The sequence below is a fragment of the Ovis aries genome, chromosome 3, assembly GCF_016772045.2.
Source record: "Ovis aries strain OAR_USU_Benz2616 breed Rambouillet chromosome 3, ARS-UI_Ramb_v3.0, whole genome shotgun sequence".
In the NCBI taxonomy this organism is placed as follows: Eukaryota; Metazoa; Chordata; class Mammalia; order Artiodactyla; family Bovidae; genus Ovis; species Ovis aries.
In genome coordinates, this window is record NC_056056.1 from 39,481,714 (window position 1) to 39,490,115 (window position 8,402).

The 8,402-nt window shown below is 43.7% G+C and overlaps 1 non-coding gene across 1 annotated transcript; it reads left to right on the forward strand.

Annotated features, from left to right (window-relative positions):
- Positions 1-376: 376 nt before the first annotated feature.
- TRNAG-UCC (transfer RNA glycine (anticodon UCC)) lies at positions 377-449 on the forward strand. Its single transcript has one exon. It is a non-coding gene; the product is annotated as a tRNA-Gly (tRNA).
- Positions 450-8,402: the final 7,953 nt, after the last annotated feature.

Sequence of the window (8,402 nt, forward strand, 5' to 3'; positions counted from 1 at the left end):
TTAGAAACCTCAGTTTAGCCTTATAAGGCAAATTGGGGCACTCCTCTGGGAAGGCGGGGCTGTGACTCAGGGAAGCCTGCAAGGGGCCTGAGAGAAGGTCTCTGTGCAAGTGTAGTTCAGATATTTACACACACACACATGCACACACACACATACATACCACACACACAGGAGCAGTGCTCTGGTTTGGGAAAGAAGACAGGATTCCTTTGCCTTTACAGGATACCTTTACACACACACATACAAGCTTTACAGATGCTCTCTGTATTTAGTGAATTTTTTTCCTCTAAATTCACAGAACCTGGATTCATTATTGCAAATAGGAGTACGGTGGGTGTTTATTCCCACTATTTAAAAAAAAGGAGGTCTGAGGACTTCCCTGGTGGTTCAGTGGCTAAGATTCTATGCTTCCAATGTAGGGGGTCCAGGTTCAAACCCTGGTCAGGGAACAAGATCCCACATGCTGTAACTAAGACCTCATGCAGCCAAATAAATAAATATTTTAAAAGAAGGTCTCTAAGAACTGTGCCTCTAAAAGGAAAATATCAGTTTATAGGGCTTAGCATGGGGTAGGGGCAGGAAAAAGATGGAAACCTTAGCCAATCTGATGAACAGAATCAGAAAAATTGTGTTAGATTTAAAAAGATTTCAGCAGGCGACAAACATTTCTTAAACAAGCACTGTGAGGCCACAACCTTCAAAAAAATAACACTTTATTTGAAGAGTCATAAAGCACAAACATCCTCACTCATTCTTCCTTAATCCCACCTTACACCCCAAGTGAATGCTGGTAAGACCTTATGTAAGTAGAATAAAATAAGAATTGGAAAAAGGCTTTTTCCCCTTCTTTTGGGCTCCAGTTTACCCTGTGGCCTGGCAACAGGGGCTGCTGGATAATTTGTTGAGAAAGTTCGGGAGTAGTCTGGACCCTGGAAGGACAAGGAGGTTTGAACTACTAGGGCCTGTCAGAGAGGACCAAACCCAAGTGTTTCTCTTGGTTTAAGTCACCTCCCTCTGTAGCGACTGCCACCCATTCAAACCCCTGGGTGTGGTCTATGGAGACTTTCGTTGGCTGTGGCCAGCCCACTTCCACCCATGTTCCTACTCAAGGATCAAGAACTAACTCAGGCCCCCTGAACAACAGCTACAAGCCTTGCCCATCTCTAATCCCCTGAGATTTTTTTCACATCGTATCTCATTTCCAACTTGGCCATCCAATACTCAATACTATTCTGTACCTGTCTTTATAACCCCCCCCCCATTTTTTTTAATGTTTTGTTGTTTTTTTTTTAGCTCACCTCGCAGCATGTGGGTTCTTATTCCCTGACTAGGGATGGAGCCCATGGCCCCCTGCAGTGGAAGTGCAGAGTCGTAACCACTGGACCACTGGGGAAGTCTCTGTCCTTATAAAGAAAAGGTGCGTCTTACCTCCTTGCCTAAGCCCCAGCTACAGCGCCTTCTTGTTGGCGGGATATTCCTCCACTTCTTCCCTCCACCCCTGGATCTCCAAGTTTCCTGATATTCAACCTGGGTCCCTAGTTAGAACCCTGGTTTTGGAAAGTGCTGTTCAAGGCCTTTCATGATAACCTATCTTCCACCCATGACTTACAAACTAATTGCCAAGTAGAGCAGTTCATATAATATCAGATATACATTCTTGGTAAATTACCAATATTTACCTATTCTGTGGTACAAAAAAGGACTAAACAACAACAGCAGATTAGGTGGCGCTAGAGGTAAGAAACCTGCCCATCAATGCAGGAGACATAAGAGACTAGGGTTTGATCCCTGCGTCAGGAAGATCCCCTGGAGGAGGGCATATTGGGTTGGCCTCCAGTATTCTTGCCTGGAGAAGCCTGTGGACAGAGGAGCCTGGTGGGCTGCAGTCCATAGAGTTGCAAAGAGTCAGACCCGGCTGAGTGACTGAGTGCACAGCACAGCACACAGAATGTTTCCACCCTCCTTATCAGCACAGAATTGTGTGTGCGGTCTCGCTGTGCTTGCCCAGCCCAGTCCCCACTGTTTCAGTGGAAGGAGATAAAGGAGATTGTATTAGTGTTCCAAATATGCCCCTCCCTGGAAAGGGAGGAAAGCGTTTTATCCCCCTGTCCCATGGGCATCAGGCTTGTGCATGTGAACTGTTTTGGTCAATGACTGTGAGCGAAGGTGGGATGTGTTACTTCTGGGCAGAAATTTTAGGAACTGACATTTGCTGCACCATATTCCTATTCCTTCCGCCACAAGGAACAGCGATGTTCAAGCAGACGCTACTCTGTCTTCCTGAGTCCCAGAGTGAAGATGACCAGTCGATTTGTAACTGACACATAATCAGTCAGTTCAGTCGCTCAGTCATGTCCAACTCTTTGCGACCCCATGAACCACAGCACGTCAGGCCTCCCTCTCACCAACTCCCGGAGTCCACCCAAACTCATGTCCATTAAGTTGGTTATGCCATCCAGCCGTCTCATCCTCTGTCCTCCCATTCTCCTCTTGTCCTCAGTCTTCCCCAGCATCAGGATTTTTTCAAATGAGTCAGCTTTTTGCATCAGGCGGCCAAAGTATTGACGTTTCAGCTTCCACATCAGTCTTTCCAATGAACACCCAGGGCTGATCTCCTTTAGGATGGACTAGATGGATCTCCTTGCAGTCTAAGGGACTCTCCAACACCACAGTTCAAAAGCATCAATTCTTCAGTACTCAGCTTTCTTTATAGTCCAACTATCACATCCATACATGACTACTGGAAAAACCAGATGCCATGATCTTCGTTTTCTGAATGTTGAGCTTTAAGCCAACTTTTTCGCTCTCCTCTTTCACTTTCATCAAGAGGCTCTTTAGTTCCTCTTCACTTTCTGCCATAAGGGTGGTGTCATCTGCATATCTGAGGTTATTGATATTTCTCCTGGCAATCTTGATTCCAGACTGTGCTTCCTCCAGCCCAGCATTTCTCATGAGGTATTCTGCATAGAAGTTAAATAAACAGGGTGACAATATACAGCCTTGATGTACTCCTTTTCCTATTTGGAACCAGTCTGTTGTTCCACGTCCATTTCTAACTGTTGCTTCCTGACCTGCATGCAGGTTTCTCAAGAGGCAGGTCAGGGTGGTCTGGTATTCCCATCTCTTTCAGAATTTTTCACAGTTTATTGTGACCCACATAGTCAAAGGCTTTGGCATAGTCAATAAAGCAGACTCTCAGTTCTTTCTAGAACTCTCTTGCTTTTTTGATGATCCATCGGATGTTGGCAATTTGATCTCTGGTTCCTCTGTCTTTCCTAAAACCAGCTTGAACATCTGGAAGTTCATGGTTCACATATTGCTGAAGCCTGACTTGGAGAATTTTGAGCATTACTTTACTAGCCTATGAGATGAGTACAATTGTGTGGTCGTTTACTTGGTATAATAATCTCTAGGTCCATCCATGTAGCTGCAAATGGCGTTATTTCATTCTTTTTTATGGCTTAAAGCTCAACATTCAGAAAATGAAGATCATGGCATCTAGTCCCATCACTTCATGGGAAATAGACGGGAAACAGTGGAAACAGTGTCAGACTTTATTTTGGGGGGCTCCAAAATCACTGCAGATGGTGATTGCAGCCATGAAATTAAAAGACGCTTACTCCTTGGAAGAAAAGTTATGACCAACCTAGATAGCATATTCAAAAGCAGAGACATTACTTTACCGACAAAGGTCCGTCTAGTCAAGGCTATGGTTTTCCAGTGGTCATGTATGGATGCGAGAGTTGGACCGTGAAGAAGGCTGAGCCCCGAAGAATTGATGCTTTTGAAGTGTGGTGTTGGAGAAGACTCTTGAGAGTCCCTTGGACTGCAAGGAGATCCAACCAGTCCATTCTGAAGGAGATCAGGCCTGGGTGTTCTTTGGAAGGAATGATGCTAAAGCTGAAACTCCAGTACTTTGGCCACCTCATGCGAAGAGTTGACTCATTGGAAAAGACTCTGATGCTAGGAGGGATTGGGGGCAGGAGGAGAAGGGGACGACAGAGGATGAGATGGCTGGATGGCATCTCGGACTCGCTGGACGTGAGTCTGAGTGAACTCCGGGAGTTGGTGATGGACAGGGAGGCCTGGCATGCTGCGATTCATGGGGTCGCAGAGTCGGACACTACTGAGTGACTGAACTGAACTGAACTTAATATTACATTGCATATATGTCCCACATCTTCCTTATCCATTCATCTGCGATGAACATTTAGATTGTTTCCAAGTCTTGGCTATAGTGAATAGCGCTGCAAGAACATTGGGGATTATAGTTTTGCCTGAATATATGCCCAGGAGTAATGCGGCTGGATCATATGGTATCTCTACTCTTAGTTTTTCAGGAGTCTCCATATTGTTTTCCGTAGTGGCTGTACCAATTTGCATTTCCACCAACAGTGTAGGAAGATTCCCTCAAAAAGAGATTTGCGAATGTTAGAATTTAGAGCCAGGAGGAATATCAAATGCCTACTGTTTCTGGGCCTTCTTTACCACTGCACTTTGTTTGCACATGCACGGGCAGACACACACACACACACACACACACACACACACACACACACACCCTCAGAGAAGATTTTCAATGTCAGCTGCCATAGAGAAAAATATTCCCAGGGGAGCAGTTATAACTCCACCCTCTTCCCATGGTGATTAATACACCCAGGCCAATAGGTCTATTCCAGTTTATTTACTGCATTGAGACAAAAACTAAGCACCAGAGCTAGTTAGTTTGCATTGAGATATTTAATTTAAAAAATGAAATAGTGTGTTGGTCAACTGAATGTCACCTCCTGTGTCTTTGTTAAAAATGAATGTTGAAGTGCTCATCACTAAGGGGCTTTTCTTATCAAAGTAGAACCACAGATTGAGCAAATAAATTAACATCCCATTTTGATGGTCTCACTTAGTGGGAACCAGGAATATAACTAAGGAAAAATGAGCAGAGCAGAACACTTCCTACATTTTATCAACAGATGGGCACTGATTCCACATTATTTGTTTATAATTTATTTTTATTTTAACACAATAAAAAAGTTACACAAAAGTTACAAGTAGAGGGAAAAGCACCTTATTTTCCTGACCCATCTGAGTGTAAGTTGCCACCCTGATGCTCACCAACCATGAATTATTTGCATTTCCTGCAAACTAGGACATTCTTCTACATAACCAGAATACAACCAACAGATCAGGAAATGAACAGTGGTCCACTAATACTAATTAATGCTTAAGCTCCCAGTCAAGTTTTGCCAATCATCTGATTAAGGTCCTTTATAGAAAAGGGATACAGTTCAGAATCATGAGTTGCATTTGGTTGTTATACCTCTTTAGTTCCCAGTTCCTCAGTCTTTTCTTCATTTTAATGACCCTGATACATCTGAAGATTGCAGGCCAGTTATTTTATACAGCATCCCTTGATTCCCTTTGATTTGATGTTTCCTTATGATTAGATTCAGGCTATATCTCATTGGAAGAAGTACCACTGAGATGATGCTGTATATGTCTCACTGCATCCCAAGAGGGAGGGCTTGGTTTGGTTTTGTTCTGTTACTGATAATGCTCACTTTGATGCTTTGGTTAAGGTGGCTTCTGCCAAGCTTTTTCCACTCCTTTTGCCTTTATACTTAATGAGGCTTTTTTTGAGAGGTACTTGGGAACCATGTAAATGTTCCATTTCCCACTAAAGACATATGCTTATTTGTGTCTATAGATGCCCAGTTTCCTATTTTACTCAGTGGGTTGCAATCCATTACTATGATTATTTATTGGATGCTCAAATTGTTCTTGATTTGCCCAGAAGGAGGGCTTTACATTGGTTTCTGTATCCTTTTGAGAGCCCCCATTATTCCTTGTGTTCTTCGTAATTGTCTTTTGAAGAAGACAGATGTTCCAGGCTCATCTTGTAATTTCCCTGCTCCAGCCCTGGAATCAGCCATTTCTACAAGGAGCGCTGGTTCCTTTTATTGGAGAATGATGTTCAGAAGCTAGGACATGGGCTCGAGATGTGTTCACAGAAATACTTATGTCAGAGTATCTTTGCCTTTACTTTCTTAGTGGTCAGAGTGAGGGACGGTATGTATGTACACACATATTTTAAAATACTTGTGCATATTTAGAAATATACACATAACATTTTATATCTATAGATATTGACACAATTTATCCATCATATATCATTTAGAACTATATCTACTGAAAGTCATAGTTCACACTAATAGGTCCAATCTAAATTTAACAGCAAAAGGTTCATTTCAGTTTCTCCCATTTGTTTTTTTCCATTTGTAACTCCCTTCTCTGACAGTAAGGACTTGACTCCTGTTACCCCTAATATATTGATTTATTTGATCAATCATCCTGCACCATCAGTTCCTCCAGAGCCACCAGCACCTCTTCCCCATGTGGCTGACCTCACCCCACTGGGACCCTGAACCCCTTCTCGGACCACTGTGGTTCCTACTTTCCTTCCTTCCAGCATGGATGTCTATTTTGCAGGGTCTCACCTAGTGAGTTTGGGAAGAAATCATTTAGGAAGGGAAAGAAAATGATTAGAAACAGCACATTTATTTATTTTGCAAGAGAAAGGAGAGGAGAGTTTTTCCACTATAGCACTCTATTATGTGAATCTTCTTAAAGGTGAGTCCTTGAGCTGGTTTAGAATTGAAAGGAATAAATGGAATGATATTCTGAAAGTTTTACACCAAGAGGTGTTCCCGAGTAGATAGTATTTGCTTAAAGACAGTCTCAACAAGCCATGATAGTCTAACCCACAAATGACAGAAGCAATGTGTGAATAAGGACCCTGTGAACTTCTCTCTTTATGGTTTATCCTATAGATTCCCGGGGGAGGGGCCTTGGGGCGAGTGTGGGGAGTGTACTGAGCAGGGAACTAGCTGTGGGTTCTAATATGGGCAGCACAGCCCATTCAAGGAGGCCACGTGATGGATGCTAAACCCGCTGAGTGTTGGTCTTCTTGTGAGTAAAGCCTGATAATCCCTAGGTCCTCTTACAGTCAGACAGCACAGGGTCCCCAAAGCATGCTGCAAGTTTATCACATTGTCTGCACATCCTCCTCGAGGACAAGCCTCATTCATTATCTCCACGGTGCCCCAGCCTGGGTCTGGCAACTATAGGCATTCAGTTGGCCTTTGTGGGTGAGTGAGTACATGACTGATGGCCTCCGGCTGGCTGGTCTGATCCCCTCTTTAAAAGCATCTTCTCTTAGCACAGCTGAGAGCGCCTTCCCAGACTGCAAGCAAGAAGTCAGGCTTGTTAGGACTGCTGGTATTCTGCAAGGGCTGACATCCACCCCATCCCTCATAAGAAGCCCTGATTCCCTGATAAGGGGAGGAAGTGACTGACACAGGAATTTGATCTGTGATAACCCGTTCCAGCACCCTCGGTGGACTGTGGTGTGTGGCCGCTGGCCGCATGAGGCAGCAGCAGCCACAGCCTCTAAAAGAATGTGTGTCCAATATTTGGTGCTGAAAGGCTGGAAGGAGAAGCACAGCCCAGGACGTGTCAGGGCGGAGGATTTCTGTGATGTGAAGGGTGTGATCCTCATGTGGGCAGCAAGTAGGGGATGGGGTCGTGGGGAAGAATTTAAAGAGTATCAGGTCTTGCTTCCTGGAGCAGAATTTTTTAAGAAATGTAAAATCTATCTTTTTAACATTTCATACTGTTTCCCCTGAATCTTTCAACCTGGCCCCCACTAAAACCGAATTTTAAATAATCTTAAAGTTTGCTGTGCCTTGCGTGCATCCATGAAACTTATGAAGAGCTCTGTTCCTTTGGAGATGAGAGGAAATAGTCTCTCATTTCAATCTGTAAGACAGCAGACAGAGATCTTTTAGTTTAGCAGTAGGGATGGGAGCGGGAGTGCAGGGGCAAATATGCATGAGAGCCAAGTGGTTGATTCCTATTCTTGGGGGAAGAAGGAAAAATCTACCCTGCTCAAAAATACCCCAGTAGGCTTCCATGCTTTTATCAAGATAATGTGTTAGTGGAAAGAGTCCTGGATTCAGTGACTGAAGTTCTGGACATCCACCTCCTTTTTGCCACCTGTGTTTTCTGTCCAGAGAAAGGAAAATTTACCTGAGTCTTAGATTTTCCCATCTGTACAATAAATGTCCTACTGTTGATTATGCAACTCTGATACGAAATGTAAGTGATCTGTAAAATGCATGGGGCTAGGAATATGTGGAAAGTATTGGACGTATATATTCCCTGGAGGAGTAACCCATCACCATTCACATCTCAGTGTTAATTGCATGAGCATTCTCTCAATTCTTAACCATAATTAACAGTGGGGGAAGTGAATTTTGTTTCAGATCAAGCTCCTACTTTCACATCACAAGTTATTGGGGGAAGGAGTCTTTAGAGCTGGGCTTTCAGGGAGGGTATTGTAGAGA